We start from the raw sequence: 18,997 nt of genomic DNA on the forward strand, positions 1-18,997 counted from the left end.
TGTCATGGGAAGTCGGGATGAGTCGCCGTTTTACCAAATATACCCAAAGTCGCGCCTCTGGAAGCAGTATCTTGGATGCCAGGGTTCTAATGGCTTTTAAGGAAACCGACCACCGAGTGCCCAATTGTGTTAATTTCTTTAGCGCATCTTCCATCTGCTCTTCTGTGGTATCATCAATGATTTTATTACTCGGTGCATCCGGGATGTCCTTCATCTGATATAATTCATTGATGTCCTTTGCACTGAAAGACACCAGTTCCCCTTTCATGGTCCCCGCATCTCTGGTGCCATGGAGTCGTCCATTGTAGAAGTCACGCACTACTTTTGGATTGACGATGGATGGGCACTGGCAAATTGTTTCCCATCCATGTTTCAAAATAACGCTTGTGATCAAGTCCGGTAGTGGTGTTGGCGCAGGGAAGAATCCCATCTCCATCATCATATCGTCATTTTCTTTCTTCCTTGATGGTCGTCCCTTAGCCAACGCGGACTCATTACTTTCTGCAACTGCTTTGCCCTTCTCTTTGGTCAACGCAAGGCAGGATTTTTGCTTTTGTTTCCTTTCCCTTGCCTTGCATTGTTTCTCCTTCTCCCACTCTACAATTTCTTTTCCCTTTTTTCTCTCTTATGCGCCAAACATTTGCTCAGCGCTTCTTCTCCTTTTCTTCCTTCTTCTTCCTCTTCTCTCATCTATTTCTCAAATTCTCTTTCGAACTACTCTGAGGGTAGCAAAATGCGATGTTCTTCCTCGAGCCTTTTCCTTTCCACTTCTGCCGATATCTCATTCTTGCGGCGCACCTTCTCATCTTGTAATTTTCTTCTTCTACTACCTTTTGCGATGATTTGCTGTGCCCACAACATTTTCTTTTACTTTTCTTCCTCCTCTTTTCTTCTCCTCTCCTTCTCTTCTAACGTATCTTGCACAATTGGTGGGTCGACTATTGACCCTTGCGGCGCATTCTCCCTATGACGCCGCGTCATGAGGGTGATGTCTGCATCTTCTCCATCATCAGTCGCAACCAATCTTATTTTCGTTGTTTCCTCCTCGGGTAGTGCTGATTCTCTCGATTTTGCTGACTCCCCCTTCTCTCCTCTTACGGAGGTGGATTCTCCGTCCCGTTCTGGGCTCTCAGCCCTCTTTCTTCTATCTTCCTCCTTCTTCAGGCATCCCTTCTTCTGCCTACGTTCCCTTCTTTCACTCCTTTCTTTCTTCTTGATTGGATGGGCTTGCTCATCTTCTTCAACCCTCTTCTCTTTGATCTTCTTCTCCTCAACCACTTTAGGCTGCTTCTCCACCACAACTTCCTCCAAAGCGACCCTGAAGGGTCTCTCATAGGATTCTGCTTGAACAGTTTCCTTAGTATCCAAAACGGCCAGCGCGCTCCTTCTTGACGCTTCCTCCATCTCCTCTTCCAAAGGCAGTGTCTGGTTCACAACCCCAGCTTCGAGCAGTCCACCTTCCTTCTCCATGTTTCTGAGTATACTCCCAAACACCTTGATAACTTGTAGAAATACAAGTTATTTATATTGCCCTATTCAGATATTGCAGCCAAAAGAGAGAAAATATGCGTTGATTGTATGAAAATTAGCTCAAAAATACAATAATTATAAAATATCGCGAAAACACCCACTAATACCATTAAGATGGTAGAAGAAGATATTTCTATTCTGTTTTATAGGAAACCAAGTCACCGCTTACGATCAAGGCTCAACGAGAAACTGAACAATGCATCTCTGTCACATTGCGCCCGTCAATCAACAATGAAAAGACGATCAACGCAATGACGGTGCAATGCAACAGTCGATCCAGAGTTGAATTTCAACCGCATGCGATAATAAAAACAACACTGCATGCAGACACATAATCGAAAGATGCAAATGAGAAATGCAAAGGCTGAGGATTGCGACACGTGTATAACTAACCGTTGTGAAAATTTGACGGTCTAATTGCATAACAGAAAGAATATTTATTCTTCCATCTTTGGAATTTCCATAACAAACAGTGGCGACCACAAGTCAGAGAGTAAAAGCTTTTCACCTATAAATACCCCATAGAATTCAGAGAAGATATACTTGATACGAGGTAATTGATGCTAGATTATTGAGAGAGAGGCTGAGCTGAGTACTAATCAGAAGAAATCCGGGAAGAAAAGAGACAAGGCCGAGAGGTGAGTCTCAGAGCGATTCTGCCAGATCCTCGTCGCGAAGCTCTATACTCAGATCCCTGCTACCGGTTGAGCAAGCCTGAGGGGGAACTCATCCTTCTGCATGATCCATCCACATTGGAAAGCAAATTTCCATTCCATATCTGTGCCAAGACGTTGGCGCTTATTTGTATTTGTTTCTAACTCTATTTCATCAATAGTATTTCATCTTCTTAATCTCTACATTCACAATCATGTATCAGACGCTAAATAGTATTATTGAATGTCTCGATCATTTCCATTTTCACTTCTCTGTCTATTTCCGTTCCTCCCTAAATTATTTTCTCCATGATGTTTTCTTAATCCCTTGGTGATTAATATTAATTAAACAAGTAACTTAATCTGTGCTAAAGAAATAAAAACGTTTAGCTAAAGCATGCTAGACGACATCTTCACCTGTGAGAGTAGAAGTAAAGATGCCATTCTGATATGTCGAGAGAAGGTTAGAAGAATGCGTTAACTAAAGCAAGAAGTACTTCTAGAGATGGAAGCAACCTTGCATTCATTATGTTTGTCCCCTGTTTCACCATAGAGATGTGGGAGTGCGGCCGATCACCGAGAGGTGTACGTCAAGGGAAAAGCGGAACTGTATTTATGCCTTTAACACAATTAAGGAACTTGCAATGTTTGTACTAATTATCTTTTCTCTTTCTGTTTCACACATAAGACTTGCCACCGCATAACACAATCTTTGTATATCTTCACAGTCAGTCTCAATCTCAGTATCTTGTATCATGAAACCTGTATCTTGTATCATCTTAGATTAGATTTACTTTATCCTAATTTACATTATTAGCGCATTTTATTGCTTACCTTTACTTTATCGCATTTTCAATTACCTGTACACATAACCTTTTTATAAATTGAAAAACCCCTGATCGCATGTATCACAAACATAACGCAATAACAGTCCCTGTGTTCGACCTCGGATCACACCGAGAAACTTGTGGTGGAATTATACTTGGTTCCAATGCAAGGAAACTTGTGACAACGCATAGTATACTACTAGATTCTCATAAATAACGCATATCTAGAAGTAGTATCACATATAGACAATAAAGTCATCATTCTATTCTTGCATCGAATTTTATGTTAACAAGTTTATAGCGTCATTGCCAGGGACATGAGCTAGTAGCATATTATCTATCATCACAGTGCATGGATAACAAAGAATCATGAATTTAGCGTTACAAGTTTATGGCGCCGTTGCCGGGGCCATAAGCTTGTAGCACATTATCTATCATCACAGTGCATGCATAAGAAGGAATTAATTTTCAGCGTTACAAGTTTATGGCGCCGTTGCCGGGGAACTGGTTACGAGAACATGGACTTGTCTCATACATCATATATCGCTATGCGTATGCCTAAGATAGAAACACTCAACAAATGTCGTTACACACCTCCTTATCGTCGCTTCTCTTTTTTTCACTTTCAGAGGACAATGTTAGGAGTGGGGTACTTTCCGAACTCTGTCCCTCTCTAAACTGGATGGTCTGACTACTAAGGGATTTCGCCGAGGTTTTCCGACGACTCGAGGGATGGTTTGTGGTTAGGCGGCAAGCCGACGGCTTGTCGCGAGGATTGCCGCTTCTCGAGCAGTGATTTGGGCTGACAAGGGTGATGAGGGTAGAGAAGATGGTTGGTCGGCCATGGATGAACTGAGCAAGAAAGCTGTGAAATTTTCAGGGCTTTAGGAAGAAAGTAAGTCTGGTATGTAGAGGCGATTTAGGGTTTCTGGTTGCAAAGAGATTCAAATAAACAACCTAAGAGAAGGAGACGGAATTTATAGGTTGGGCCTTGCTGGGCCCAATGTGAATTCTGCGGTGGTAGGCCTCGAGGTACTCAAAAAGCTTGCCGCCGCGTGCCTCAAATTTATGAATTTGTAGAGACGTCCGTTCTTTCAACTGCGAATTCATCATGTCCTTGGAAGCCTAAGTGATTGGACTTCTCAATTTGCAAAAAGAATTATTTCCTTTGGTGTTTTATTCGGATGGGCGCAAGGTTAAGAATTAATGCAATGCATCCATCAATGCAAATGCATCTTTGCAGAGGATGGGCAACAATGCATGTATTCTCGCAACACACCTCTTAACTTAACAAATTTCTGGAGAACGGGAGCACGGTAATTCTACCAACGCAACACTACCTCAACATAGTGCATTTTCACAAAGGACGGGCAAAGAATATATACTAGCACAACACACTCCTCACCCCAATGCATTTGAGTTGGATGAACACAAAGTGTATCTTGTTGGTACAAGATGCACCCATCATTGCAATGCATACTGGATGTTGATTGTTTTATTATTTTTATTTTTATTTTATTTTATTTTTATTTTTTTCATCAACGCAAGTCACAAGGACATTGCAGTATTAATTCTATTCTTATTAAACAATCATTCACCAAAATTTAATGATAACGCATTTAAGACAAAAAAGTAAGGAAATTAAAGAAAGAACGAAAATTAACGCAAGTGAATTAAATGAGAAATAAATTCATAAAGCATTGAAAGAAAGTTTAAGGAAGTCAAAAATAACAAAATTCATGAAGCAATAAAGACGATAATTAAGAAAGCATGTAAACATAGAATTGAGATATGGACCAAAAGACAATTTTCCATGATGAACGCAATCCACACCTCCGCAGGCGATCAAGCTTGCCTGCCCAATGTCGTCAAGGATATTGTTCACCTCCTTGCCTCATCCCGTAGTGTGTATGGGAAGAGATACAATCTAATTTCTTTAGGAGTTACACCAAGTATGGAGAATGCGTTGCACATTGCTCAAACCTTGCATTCTCCTCAATCGTAGGTCTTAAAATTCCGATGCTTAGTCTGGTTTTGATGTGCTTCTGCGCAAAAAATACACATAATCTCTGGGTCAGCTTAGAATTTTTGGATCAATTCTAGTACTTATAAATCGTTAGACTGCTCTTCACGATAAACAACCAGTACAAAGAGATCTGTCCTACAAACTACCACAAAAGTATTCAACACTAACCGACCAATCCCTAGCAACGGTGCCATAAACTTGTAACGCTAAAAATTAAATTCTTGTTATGCATGCATTATGATGATATAATATGCTACAAGCTCATGTCACTGGCAACGACGCCATAAACTTGTAATGCTAAATTTATATCTTTACGCATGTGAACGAATATGAATATAAATGAATGAATCATACAAGCTCATGTTGCCATAAACTTGTTGACATAAAAATGGAATGTCATGTTGTATTATCTCTTATTCACACTTTATGCGATACTACTTCTAAAAATATGTTTTGTTAACTATATGCTTGTAGTATGCTATGGAGTAATGCGTTGTCACAAGTTTCCTTGCGCCGAAACCAAGTATAATTACAACGCAAGTTTCTCAGAGTAATTCGAGGCCAAACATAGCGATTGTTTTCATTAATGTGTTACTTTTGTGATACATCCAACCGGTTTTACAATTAATAAAGATTTGGTTTGTACATGAATTTAAATTGCGATAAACATAAATTGCATTGATAAAATAAAAGTGCGTTAAAAGGTAAATCCTAAACTAACATGATACAAGATACAAGATACATGATACATGATACTGAGTTCGAGATTGACTATGAAGTTTATACAAAGGATCGTGGTATGCGACGACAAGTCTTTATGAATGAATCAAAAATAGGAAGAATAAATAGTAAAAACATTGCAAGTTTGTTAATTGCATTAAAGATATAACTAAGGTTCCACTTTCCCTTGGCGTACGCCTCTCGGCGATCAGCCGTGTTCCCATATCTCTATGGTGAAACAGGGATGAACGTAGGGTTGCTTCCATCTCTGGAAGTACTTCTCGCTTTAGTTAACGCATTCTTCCAACCCTCTCTCGATAGGCGAAATAACATGTTCACTTCTGCTCTCACAGGTGAAGATGCTATCTAGCATGCTTTAGCTAAACACAATTATTTCCTTAACATAGATTAATTTACTTGCTTAATTCTTACTAATTACCCAGGGAATTAAGAAAACATCATGGAGAACGTGAATCATGGATGAACGGAAATAGACAGAAAGATGATAATTGAAAGGATCATAACAATTACTACTAAGATTAAGCGTCTGATACATGGTGTGAATGATAGAGTAAAGAAGATGAGTACAAGTGATGAACAAGAGATAGAAACAGAAATAGAAGAGTGTACACGTCTTGACACAGATCTTGACAGAGGTTTGGCTTATCGGCGTGTGGAATAGATGAAGAGGGGAGCTTCCCTCTCAGGCTTGCTCTTCTGATAGAAGTGACCTCCGTACAGAGCTTCAACGGCGGGGATTGAAAGGATTCTTTGCCCGAAGACTCACCTCTTGGCCTTTTTTCTTGATTATCCCGGATCTACTCTGATCAGGGCTCATACCAGTCTCTCTCGGATCAGTATATACACGTCTCCCTGTATCGAGTATATATAAGTATCAAGTCTCCCGTATCTAGTATATTTTTCAATGGAATTGCAAGAGCTATTTATAGGCGAAGCTTTGACTCGCTGCATTGTGGTCCCCACTTTATTGTTAAGGTAGTTCCGGAAATGGTGGAGTAATATTCCTTCTGTTACGTAATCAATCCTATCAGAAATGCACAACTAACATCTGTACACGCGTCTGAATCCTTCGTAATTTCGTTGCTCTTTACATCTTCGATCGTTTGCCCGCATGCGGTGTTGTTTTTTTTATTACCGTATGCAGTTGAATTTCGTTGATCGCAAAGCTCTTGATCGATTGTTGCATGCGCCGTCATTGCGTTGATCATCTCTCATTCTTGATTGACGAGCGCAATGCGACGTAGATGCGTTATTCTGTTTATCTTTGAGCCATGAACTCATGCGGTGACTTGATTTCCTGCAAAACAGACTTGAAACATTCTATTCTACCATCGCAATGGTGTCAGTGGGTGTATTGACGACAATTTATAATTCTCGCATTTCCTAGCCAATTTTCATACTATCGACGCAACTTTTTCCTTTTAGCCGCAATATCTAAATAAAACAGTATAAATAACTTGTATTTCTACAAGTTATTACTCTCCCAGACTACTCTCTGAGCCTAGGAAAGGATATGACTGTAGCATTTATCAACCCTTTTGTTGACACCTACTGCCTAATAACTCTTGCAGAAATAACTTTGATACCAACATTCAATCTTATACACAGTGGATGACTTTGTGGCTAAAAACTATAAGTTTAAACACACAACATATTTAGAGAGATTACATTACTAGTGTCATAAGTCCCGATACCCAAAACTTTAGACTCTATATGAACAACTGTATCTTGTGTACGATATTTACAGTAACCACCTAACAGATGGGCTACAATAACTTTGTCCTTTAGTGGCAGAGCGAATGCAAAACTACTTTTTGAGGATTTGACCGCTACCTGGGGAAAGGAAAACATTTGAAAATGAAGTGTGCTTGCTAGCCTAGTGAGTGACTTAAGAAAGAAAACTGATTCTCATGCAAAAGTCTCAATAAAGAGATTAAACTGAAATATAAATTTCTACAGTAACCTTGTACTGCAATATAAACATTTTCCAAGCATAAAGCATATAAAGTTGTTTTCATCATAAAACATTAAACTGTTCCTTAGTTAGGAATAACCCCACTATGGTTAAGTCCCAACGTCAACTGCTAGTCAAGAGAGAACCCTTTTGCTTAATCTCTGACTTTAACTACCTACGTGCACGTGGCCATAACTAAGTATCGTCATACCTTAGGTACTTTTGCTCAGATACCTTTTCAAAACTTGTCCCTCAGTATCGAGCTGCTCGGATACCTTCTCAAATGTCCGTCGGTATCGAGTTTGAAGTAAAACTAGTCATACAATGACTTTCTCTTTAAAGCATGTAAAGCATAACACATAGAAAACATGTCTTTAAAGATACTAACGCGTGCTTGGTGTATTTAAACACACATAAATAGTTTTTTGATAAACTTTCATACATGACATGCGTTTAAAACATAACTCATGGTTTGCTTGGAAATTACTTTGTAAAACGAGCTAGCATGAAAATAATCTTTCTTTAAAACATGGTTTCTATAAAACATTGTAAATATTTAGTCACTCACAACTTTTAGAACTATTCCGTCGATATGCTTCTATTACTGGTGTCAATCCTATGGACACAAAATCATATATTAGTTACTAGCATAAGTCTCCCTTTTCAGACTAACCCTTAAGTAAGCTTTGTGTTTAGCCTTCCTCTTGAAGACTTCCACAAAAACGCACCTTGCTATAGGTTTAGACACTTAGGAATTTCTTTGAGATTTGGCTCTTGCATAGCTTCCAGTTGCTCTTCACAAATGCAACACTACTTATGCAACCAACACATTTCTCTCTAACTATTCTTACAGCTACATATGGTCATCCTCAAGGCTACTTATGCATCCAAGACTCCACTGCAAGCTCTCCTCGGCCTACACAATAGGTCCAACACACAGAAAAACTCAGCCCTTGGTCTGTCCAAGCGTTTTCTTCGAGCTATCAGCTTACTGAACTCAAGCAGCTGCCTGCTTGTTCATGAAATTTCAAATTCATCTTACGAAATTATAACTCGAATTCCAGAGCTCATCTAAAAAACTTTCCTTCTACAAACTTGTTAAGAATGGTCTTAGAAATCTTACCTCAAAATTTCAGCTTGAGACTCCTAGTGGTCCGTCCTAGAACCTCTAGTCCTTTTCTTCTTCTCCCGCCCCAATCCGATGAGGACTTCTTCCAGTAGCATCACCTCTAAAGTAGACTCTTAGAGCTTTCCAACGATACAAAGAACACTAAATTTGCACAGAGGAATTGATCACACTGATCGTTTGAATTTCAACCTGTCCTTTTTATACTGCTTTCCACCGCCTCTCATTAAATCCTAGCCCGACACCTTTAACTTTTATAGAATCAAATTCGGTGCTAAGGACATCTGGTATTTTTAATCGGTGATTAATGCCGATCAAACCAGTCCAATCGTTTAGCTCACTGCCCCATCGTTTAGCTCATTGTTTAGTGAGTTCACGCTGATGCTTGTTACCCGACCATCTCACCCATTGCATAGCACACTAATGCTCATCGTGTAGCACTGACGCCCATCGTGTAATGCTGATGCCCATCATCTAGCACAACATGGCTATCGTCTAGCGCCCATGCCCATTACGTAGCGCCATCGCCCAGCGTCATCGTCTAGTGCTGATGCCGATCGTGTAGTTTAAATGTTCCATCGCTTAACGTTATTGTCCAGTGCATAGCACTATCGTTTAGTGCGACCCTTCACATCATCTAGCGCCGCACATTGTCGCACGATCACTAATAACTTGCAGAAATGCCAGTTATTATAAGTCTTTTATTTAGAATTATGAGAGCTAATAAGTAGAAAATGTGGTGATAATACTTAGAATATGTGAAAAATTGAGTTTTGCGTCGATTAGCACCAAAATCCTCACTGACCTCAATATTATGCATTACTCCGTGCCAAAGTGTCTATTTTTAGCTATTGCAGGAATCAAACGCATGCATTGGAAATAAGCAATCGCACACAAACGCATGCATTGAAACTAGGCGATCGCAAAGACAAACGCATGCGCTGAAAACTGAGCTATCGCATAGACGAATGCATGCGATGATCGAATGCGTCCATCGCATAGAAGTTGCGGTGATCGAATGCGCCAATCGCATGGAAGTTGTGGTGATCAAGGGAATGCGGTGATCAATTGGAAATTGCAGCCACGAAGTGACAACAATAATAGAAGGACGATCACAAGATGGGTAGAACGCGTTGATACTTCAGCTGAATCAAGCTCAGATGCATCCCTTGGGGATACAACAAGATAAGATGATGTGATATTGCCCATACCGCGACAAAGGCAGTAGTGAGACATAACGCAATCATGATAACTGTCGACATTTAAACCCTATAAATAGCCCTTTCGACCTTCATTTCAAAGCATCTGAACTTATGCCTCAAAGCAGAGGTTTGTGATCACAGATGAGAGCTTCAGCAAGATTTTCAGTGTGAATTCTTCACCTCCACAAACCAGATCGAGTGATGACAAGAGCTTTCGCCGGAGATAGAGCTCGAGAGAGACATCTTCACCATTCATCCATGGCACCACCGGCAGCCTTGACGCTGAGTTCTTCATTTCTCCTTTAACCTCTGTAGTGTACTACATTTTAGCTTAAGATATTAAGACATTTTGTAATCAATGCATATCTTGATTCCTTCATTGTCATCTTCTTCATCATCTTCATCTCTATCATTGTTTATCTTTAGCGTTTATTTATCAAAGACGATCGCTTACTTAATCCTGTAGCCTAGAGATAAGACTGTTGGATTTTATGTTCTAAAACTCGTAGTTTGTAAATTAATAAACATATTCTGTTTTGTTTTTCGATAAAGTTGTTATTGAAATTGTAATCTTGAATCCAATAAACTAAGGTCCTGAGGCTATTTAATGTAGTTTGAACTTTATGTTGTGACATAAAGGTGGATCAAGTTCAAATATATAGCCAAAATGGTCTATAGTATATGAATAAGGTTGGGTGCCTTATTCTGGGGACATTATGGATGCGACCCACTTTGTAGTTAGTACAAACGATGTGATCCTGAATCGTTCATATAGAGATATGTGAATGGGGGCATCCTATGTAAAGAGTTTACATAAGACTGAACCATGAAATAATCACTTTTTACGTACTAAATGTCGTTTTATGTATAAAACTTACTATTTTGTTAATTGATGACCTAGGTAACTTAATCTTAATCTTGAGCTAACTATGAACTCCTATTCACTCGGAATTATTCTTAGATCTGCATAGGTGAGAGCAGCTCAACATAGCTGGTCCAATAAGCCTCCCATTTCAGGGGTAAGATCGGGTGGATAGCTGGGAACATAGGGTGCAAGACGGAATTCATTCCTACCCGTTATAGGCATAGTAGAAAGGTTGTTCACTTTAGTACTGAATCCAGGTCTTGAACAAGGGGCCCCCCTCTCTTTGGCCCGAGAGGGATTCGGTTTATAAGTTGGACCTTAAACCAATTGTTCATTAGAAGATCAGTGAAACTTAAGGAACAAGATATAGTCCTTGGGGTAAAACGGTTTTTATGACCCAACCGAGATTACGAACAACCTGTGAAGGATTAACTTACTCATCATGGTTATATCAAATGGACACAAATATATCTATAGTGAGCGGAGTGCAACTACGGGACTTTAGTGGAATGACCCGTTAGTTAACAAATGTTGATTAGCTCCATCAAAAGAGTAAGCTAACTAATCTTGGATCGTTGGAGCCCATGATCTATAGATCCATTAGGTTCCCCTACTAGCTCATATGGAATCAACTTAGAACAGTATGATAGATAATTCGAATTGTTCGAATTAGGTAGAGAGAGAGAAACCGACAAGTATATGTGTTATAGTGGTCGAGTTTTTCAACTTAGAGATACAGGTTTAATATTTAAATGTGGTTTAAATATCAAGAATATGAATATGTTCATATTCGAAAGCTCGAAAATAATGAAAATGGTCAAAATTGTAAAAAGTCAAAGAGTTGACTTTTGACTTTGAAAAGCCAAACATTGACCGATCTTATATTCAAATGTGATTTGAATTTTGAGAAAATGAATGCGGATTCATGCTTGGGAGGTCAAAATTAGTCAATACAAAAAAAATCATAAAAAGTCAAAATGTTGACTTTTTGGTCAAAGTTTGACTTTGACCAAATGATTATTTTGCCCTTTGACTATAGTTAGTGGAAAAATCCAAACTTTTGTTAGATAATTCCACTAACAAAATAGTGGGCTAGGTGTTGGCTTATAGTGGAGACATTAAGCCCAATAAGTTAGTGGATTATAGGTGTTGGGTTTTTATGGATTTGCTTCATGCAATTGTTGCATGGTTTTTCTATAAAATTTGCTTTTGATTTTAAATAAAAGACTTTTGCCATTTTAGAAAAAGGGTGTTCTAAATTTAGGCTGGAAAATCTATCTAAATTTGGGCTGGAAAATCCTATGTTCTTTGAGTGAAATAAAAACCCAAACTCAAATTCATCTTATTTTCCATCTCTTTTCTCTCTCTCGGTTCTCTTCATCCACCGGGTCCCACAACTCGGTTCTGAGTCCAGAGGATAGTAGGTCAACTCTAGTGGTGGTCCGAAAGAGTTCGTGTTGAGATTCAACAAGGAGAAGCGGTTTTCGGGGGCTTCAAATGTAGTATCCTACACTTTTTAATCCACAGCTTTTTCCTTCATGATGCATGCTTATCTCCTTTAATTTAAGAGCAATTAGAGTGTACTTAGATCCTAATTCCGCTGTGTATGTCTCTAGTTCCATCAAGGACGCATGTAGCAACCCACCAAGAGGTGTGCATTGTGCGAGTATAGTGAGTTAATCCTCTTTGCTTGGTGAAAGGCTGTAGCAACGCTTGTCTATGGATTGTTGCAATGCTTTCTATAAGTTAAATAGTCGCGTCTAATTGCCTGAGAAGGTAAGAGATGGAACGCACTAAAGCAAAGTATGCATTGTTCCTAGAGATAGGCACAATCTTATGTTTGACACAACCATGCACTATAGAGATATAGTCATGCGGCTGACCACCGAGAGGTGTGCGATGCGTTAGTGTGACGAGCTGGGATTACTCGAGCGATTTAAGATAATAAACATCACTATGCGTTAATGGTTGTTGTGTATTTATCTATTCTCGTCGTAAGTCTTCTATTGCTCAATCTGTTTAGACAGGAGTAGGAGTAGTGTGTAAATCCATTAAACTTCTTTTTATTTTTCTTTTCATTGCCTCAAACGCATTGCTTCACAAACATTATTGAGTGACAAGTCTCTGTGTCGGACCTCGGATTACCTGAGAAACTTGCATTCGCGTTATACTTGGCACGAGCGTAAGAAAACTTGTGATAGGAATGCATGGTCATTGCACACTTGATTAACGCGTTTTCATTCTAAAACATGACCTCCGACGCATGGGCATAAACACATAGCTTAAGCCATGTCTAACGCATGAGTGCATGCACAAACCCCATCCCCGATTTTCCTCCAACAAGTTTTTGGCGCCGTTGCTGGGGACTTGGTAGCTAATGTTTTATGAAGTTTTGTGTTTTCGCAGGCACCCTTTCAATCTTAGGCATATTGTAGATTGTGCGACCAAGTTGCAAACAATATTTGCAGTATAGGCGATGCGTTGAAAGTCAAATATTGACCATGAGATAGAAAGGCTATCTGTCGCATGAGCTGGAAGCAGTCTTAGGTGCATGAAAACCATCATGTGTCCAACAATTGCTGGAAGCTTCAATGGTCAGGGCAAACTCCTTGACCCAAGCAGTTGTGAACCATCTTCTGCATGGGAGACTCCTTACGGTGACAACACTCCAATTTATCCAGGGACGTCTTCTACTCTATCTTTACCTTGCTTTCTTAGTTTAGTTTATTTTTATTGTTATTTTGGATATGCGGCTGCTTCCTTGGTTGTGGTGCGTTTGCTCCTTGTAGGTGCGTTAATAACTCTTCTCGGTGCACAATTACAATGGAAGAATCCTCCATATCCTTCAACCCATGGCTTCAATCGCATGAATTCCAATGCATTGTCGCATGTGTTATTCTACTTAAGGTTCTGTTTATGTTATCTTTTATGCATTATCCTTTTGAAATTCTCCTTGTCTGATTACGGTTCTTTGCGATGCATCTATGATGGTACAAATAATTCACTGCATCTGCTAACTAAGCAATGCAAGTCTTTCCTTACTTTTAATAGCTTCTTCAAATTTTGAAAGTCTAAGTTTTATTGCACGCAAACCTTTGTTCAAACGTTTGTTACCGCATTCCTGTGAGTTTGCTTTTAGCTTGCGGTGAGAATGCTGCCACCCTCTAAGTTTGGATGTGGCAGCGGTCTCGGAGAATTGCATTCACTACACTACGGTGATTCCTTAAAAAAGGAAAAAAGATCAGAATAATAACTCCACTGTCAACGCAATGGGGAAACCCATGTTGATAAGAGTTAAGCTATGAAAGGCACTTGCTCGAAGTTGGATGTCCGCATGACACACATGGGGGCAAGCTAAAACAAAGGCAAGTCGTGAAGATCAGCGCATTAATGCAACTCTTCTATGAGGCGGAAGCCAAATTAAGCAAGACATGAGTTGAGTTGAATATGGAACGCAACCGAAGTTGGATGCCCGCATGACACACATGAAGGTAAGCCAAAACGAAGAGCGTAACCAGGTTCAACGTCGCATTCAAATAAGTAATCGCAAAATCTTGAATTGTTTTGAATGAACGCATTCTCAAGAGCTAAATGCAAAGTTGCAGAGAATGAATAAAAAGTTTTTTAGCAAAGACTTACCAAATTTAACTTTGAAAAGATTTCTTTGAAGAAGCAACCGAAGTGGAGGAGATCATTGCGTCCATGGTTAGAGGTACGAGTAAATTATATTCTGAGACGTTGGTCATCGCAAAGAAACGCTGGAAGGTGAGCTAAGAATTTCTTGAGTATAACGCATACTTGATGACAAGCATGATTCTAAGTTTGGGGGTGTGATAACTGGCAGAAATGCCAGTTTATTATAAGCCTTTTATTTAGAATTATGAGGGCTAATAAGTAGAAAATGCGGTGATAATACTTAGAATATGCGAAGAATTGAGTTTTGCATCGATTAGCACCTAATCCTCACTGACCCCAATATTATGCATTACTCTGTGCCAAAGTGTCTATTTTTGTAGCTATTGCAGGAATCAAACGCATGCGTTGGAAATAAGCAATCGCATACAAATGCATGCGCTAAAGCTAGGCGACCACAAAGACAAATGCATGCGCTGAAAATCGAACTATCACATAGACGAATGCATGCGGTGATCGAATGCGTCAGTTGTGGTGATTGAATGCGTCCATTGCATGGAATTGCGGTGATCGAATGCACCCATCGCATGGAAGTTGTGGTGATCAATTGGAAATTGCGGCCACGAAGTGACAACCATAATAGAAGAACGATCACAAGATGGGTAGAACGCGTTGATACTTCAGCTGAATCAAGTTTAAATGCATCCCTTGGGAATACAACAAGATAAGATGATGTGATATTGCCCATACCGCGACAAAGGCAGTAGTGAGACATAACGCAATCATGATAGCTGTCGACATTTAAACCCTATAAATAGCCCTTTCGACCTTCATTTCAAAGCATCCGAACTTATGCCTCAAGGCAGAGGTTTGTGATCACAGATGAGAGCTTCAGCAAGATTTTCAGTGAGAATTCTTCACCTCCACAAACCAGACCGAATGACAACCGGAGATTTCGCTGGAGATAGAGCTCGAGAGAGACATCTCCACCATTCATTCATCGCACCACCGGCAGCCTTGACGCAGAGTCCTTCATTTCTCCTCTAACCTCTGTATTGTATTAGATTTTAGCTTAAGATATTAAGACATTTTCATAGCTTGATTCCTTAATTGTCGTCTTCTTCATCATCTTCATCTCTATCATTGTTTATCTTCAGCGTTTACTTATCAAAGAAAATCGCATACTTAATCGTGTAGCCTAGAGATAGGATGCATGTAGCAACCCACTGAGAGGTGTGCGTTGTGCGAGTATAGTGAGTTGATCCTCTTTGCTTGGTAAAAGGCTGTAGCAATGCTTTTCTGTGGGTTGTTGCAATGTTTGTCTATAAGTTAAATAGCCATGTCTAACTGCCTGAGAAGGTAAGAGATGGAATGCACTAAAGCAAAGTATACATTTTTCCTAGAGATAGGCACAATCGTTAGTGTGACGAGTTGGGATTACTCGAGCGATTTAAGATAATAAACATCACTATGCGTTAATGGTTGTTGTGTATCTATCTATTCACATCGCAAGTCTTCTATTGCACAATCTGTTTAGATAGGAGTAGGAGTAATGTGTAAATCCATTAAAGTTCTTTTTATTTTTCTTTTCATTGCCTCAAACGCATTGCTTCACAAGCATTATTGAGTGATAAGTCCCTGTGTTCGACCTCAGATTACCCAAGAAACTTGCGTTCGCGTTATACTTGGCGCGAGCGTAAGAAAACTTATGATAGGAACACATGGTCATTGCACACTAGATTAATGCATTTTCATTCCAACGCATGACCTCCGACGCATTGGCGTAAATGCATAGCTTAAGCCATGTCTAATGCATGGGTGCGTGCACAAAACCCATCCCCGATTTTCCTCCAACAATCGCCTACCGCATCGCTGAGCTCCGCGCATTTTCTACACGATTGCCTACCGCATCACTTAGCTCTGCGCATTTGCTACATGATCATCCAGCGCCTGCCTAGATGATCATCTACCTCATCGTGTAGCACTGCTCATTTGCTACACAATCATCCAGTGCGCATAACTCCAACGCCCAGCACCCATGCCCGCGCACACTTAAGGCTGCGCATGCTTTGCTAACCTCTCAAGACATTGGCTGCCGCATGCTTTCCCACGAATAACTTTTCTCTTGGCCATACTTTGGCTTCTTTTAAGGCCCAAATAACCTATAAAATGAGCAAGTCCTACGCATGGCATAACACTTAGCCAATTTTCTAGCGTCCAACGCATGGGTTACACTTAGCCAATTTTTCAAACTTTACCCAAGAGTCAAGCTTTCAAATTCAAACTTTTCTTCTAACTTTTTGCCCTTTTCTCTATAATTACACATTAATTTCCACATCAACCTGCTCACTACATTGGTCTCAGTAAGGAACATACTTAAGTAGAGAAATTAGAGCTCAGGGCTAACATTTACCTCCCCCTTATGAAAATTTCGTCCTCGAAATTTCGCTACAAGTCCATCAATTAAACAACTATGGATACTTGTTTCTCATTTGCTTTTTATCTTCCCATGTAGCTTCTTCAATGCTACGGTTTCTCCATGGTATCTTTACCAATGGTAATGTCTTATTCCTTAAGAGTTGCTCTTTTCTGTCAAGAATCTCCACTGGTTCCTCTTCATAAGGCAAATTCTCTTTCAACTACACCGGTTGCTCAGGCAACACATGGGTAGGATCTGGCACATACTTTCTATGTGTTGCCACATGAAACACATCCTGCATACGAGATAACTCTGGAGGTAATTCCAACCTGTAAGCCATTAGGACAACTCTTTCTATTATCTCGTAGGGTCCAATATACCTCGGGCTTAACTGCCATTTCCTACCAAACTTGAGTATTCCTTTCCACGGAGACAACATAAGAAATACTTTATCACTAACTTTAAATTCCAATTCTCTTCTCCACTTGTTGGCATAACTCTTTTGCCTGTCTTGAGCTGTTTTAAGATTTTCTCTTATAATTATAACATTATCTGACGTTTGCTGAACAGGTTATGGGCCTAGTAATTTCCTTTCATTGACTTCATTCCAACATATCGGAGTTCTACATGGTCTTCCATACAAAGCCTCATACGGTGCCATTCCGATACTCGAATGGTAACTATTGTTATACGAAAATTCGATCAACGATAAATGCGTATCCTAACTTCCCTTGAACTGCAATACATATGCCCTTATCATGTCCTCTAGTGTCTGAATCATCCGCTCAGACTGACCATCCGTCTGTGGCTAAAAAGTTGTACTGAAATATAGCTTGGTGCCCATAGCTTTCTGCAAGCTAGGCCAAAACTTCGATGTAAACCTGGAATCTCAGTCTGATACAATTGAAACTGGAGCCCCAATCTGACTCACAATTCAATCAACATACAGCTTAGTTAACTAGTCTAGGGTAAAAGTAACTTTAACAGGTAAAAACATAGCTGCATTTGTCAATCTATCCACAATTACCCATATACCATCATAGCTCGTTGGTGTCCTAGGTAAACCAAACAAGAAATCCATCGTAACATGCTCCCACTTCCACTTTGGTACTAGGAGTGGGTTAAGCAATCATGCTGGCCTCTGTCGTTCAGGCTTAACTTGCTGACACACTAAGCATCTGTAACATACTCTACTATTTCTCTTTCCATACCAGGCCACCAGTACGATTTGTTTAATCTTCTGTACATCTTCATACTACCTGGATGCATAGCATAAGCCGAACTGTGTACCTCTTCCACAATAGCCTGTTTAAGTGCTAAGGTATTAGGTACACAAACCTTAACTTCTTTCAATAGCACATTTTCTGCTCTTAACTGGTAGTCCGTCCTTAGACCTTTACCTATTTCTTCAGCTAACTTCTGAAGATTAGAATCTTTTAACCATTCACGTAGAATATCATCTACGAAAGTAGGACGTACTTGAAATGAAGCTATCAAACCTCCTATCTGTCCAACTGATAATGCTGCTTTAGCATTATACAACTCATGTATCAGTACACCTCTTACTGTATAGATAACAACTCTGGTTGATCTAGTCTTTCGACTTAGAGCATCAGCCACCACATTCGCTTTACCTAGGTTGTAATCAATTGTACAGTCATAATCTTTTGATCAACTCGATCCATCTTCCCTGTCTCAAGTTTAGCTCTTTCTAATCAAATATATACTTTAGACTCTTATGATCAGTGAATATATGACAATGTTCACCAAATAGGTAATGTCTCCAAAAACTTTAGAGCCAACACAACTGCTGCTAACGCTAAATCGTGTGTATGGTAGTTACATTCATGCTTCTTTAACTGACGAGAAGCATAGGCCACTACCTTTCCTTCCTGCATCAGCACACATCCTAATCCTTGTTGAGATGCATCACAATAAACTTCAAACTCTTTACTTGGCATAGGTAAAGTTAACACTGGTGCTGACACTAACCTCTGTTTCAACTCTTGAAAATTGTGCTT

Source organism: Benincasa hispida, chromosome 2, assembly GCF_027475165.1.
Source record: "Benincasa hispida cultivar pf3 chromosome 2, pf3_genome.v1.1, whole genome shotgun sequence".
Taxonomy (NCBI): domain Eukaryota; kingdom Viridiplantae; phylum Streptophyta; class Magnoliopsida; order Cucurbitales; family Cucurbitaceae; genus Benincasa; species Benincasa hispida.